Source organism: Arachis ipaensis, chromosome B2 (assembly GCF_059453495.1).
Source record: "Arachis ipaensis isolate K30076 ecotype BB chromosome B2, ASM5945349v1, whole genome shotgun sequence".
NCBI lineage: Eukaryota > Viridiplantae > Streptophyta > Magnoliopsida > Fabales > Fabaceae > Arachis > Arachis ipaensis.
In genome coordinates, this window is record NC_142437.1 from 13,413,401 (window position 1) to 13,415,342 (window position 1,942).

A 1,942-nucleotide genomic window follows, 5' to 3' on the forward strand; every position below is an offset into this window, starting at 1 on the left:
CCAATTATTTTGCATGTTCCAAAGCTCCAAATATAATGGAAAAGAAATGGTAAGAATTTTTATCTCAAAAGAAAACATTAAAAGGCATCATTACACAAAAGTAAAAGCGGTGATAAATCCATGACTTATTTGATGTGCTATGCGAAGGTATCTTGGCAGCCACGACAAGAGGAGAAGAGAAGAAGCAACAGTGGAGATCCGACGCCTTTTGAATAAAATTAACAAATTTATTAATAAATTAAATACCGCAATTGACATTTGATGTACTTGAATAGTTGAATAATGTGTATTTATTTTATATGCAAATTATTTTTGAAGTTAAATATATATATACAATAAAGAAGTCAGTACCAAGTGAAATGAATATAGTGTTAATTATTAGAGCAACGAATAAATAATTGAACCATGAATTTAATTATATTCAAATAAAGCCAGTGACCCAATCAAATTAAAGAGCGCAACCAAAGGTTGTCATTAGCATTCCTTGAAGAACAGGCACTTGGCTCGATCATTATTCTGTTGGTCGTGATTGACATTATATTACTATATATATTTTTTACATATATTTTATAGAGTCAATTTTTGAATTTCATAGAAAAATTTTAGCCATTCATTTCAATGAAGTAACACGAATAAAAGAAGAATAAAAAATAAATAAAGAAATTAATTTTAAACTATAAATTAAATAAAAAAATTCTTATTATTATTACTTTTATTTAACGTTGGCTTATCAATCCTCTCATAAATCAATATACCTGTATGTATATATTCAAGTACATTTAATTGCAATCATGTTTTATATTTATACATAACACTGAATAATTTTGATATTTAATTTTTCCAATTGTCAAAGAACTTTTTTAAAGAAGTTGGATAATGGAAATGTTATTGAAGATTTGGGTAGTAATAATAAGTTTTATAAGTATAGTTCCATTATTCTTAATAGCTCAAAACTCTCCAAAAGATTATCTTAAAGCTCACAACGATGAACGTGTAAAAGTTGGAGCTAAGCCACTGAAGTGGGACCCACAGCTTGCATCGCTTGCTCGCAAGTTTGTGAAGAAACACATTTTTGACTGCAAGAAGGGGATTTTTGATACGACCTTTGCTGGTAATACATATGGCCAAAGCAATGCATATAATCTAGGATCCAGATCAGGTGTTGATGCTGTGAACGCATGGCTGTTGCAGAAAATAAACTATGACTATAAATCCAACACTTGCATTGATGGTACCCTTAATTGTATTTATTACGCTCAAATTATATGGGGTGCAACTACTTTTTTAGGTTGTGCTAGAGTCAAGTGTCGCAATTATGGAGGCACTCTTATTACATGTTTTTATTACCTTCCATGGCATATTTCGGATCAAAGCCCCTTTGTAATTCATTCATTACCAAATTGAACTCATTGCTTCCTTCACTAATCACTACACTTTAATATAAGTGCACATTTTACTATGTTGCCCTTTAGTTCTTTTTTACGATTATTTTAGTTTTGTTGGTCGTATATTTCGACTAGTTAGATTGATAAAGAGGTCGAGTCGAGAAGAAGGAAATCGACATCTAGGGTTTCAATTCACTCGAAATTGTCGAGGGCTGAAATCTACATATCCATATATCGAGATCGAAGATAAGCTGTGCAATGGTTTAGAGATAACATTTGGCAGCACAAAATTGGTCGAACTGGTCTATAAATAGGCATGGCTTGGAAGGAGCACGGGTTGAAATTTGGTTTCAGAGAAAACACTCTCGTACACTCATATCCCGAGCGACTTAGTTTTCTGAGTCTGCCAAGAGCTTTCTTTTCTGTAAGATTCCTTCCATCGTCTTTACATTTTTTTTAAAATTCCTTGTAGCTTTTCTTTTGCGCAACTTACTTTTCCTTCGCAAGTATTTTCTCTTTTTTTAAATTTCTGCATTGTCTTTTGAAGTCAAGTCCTT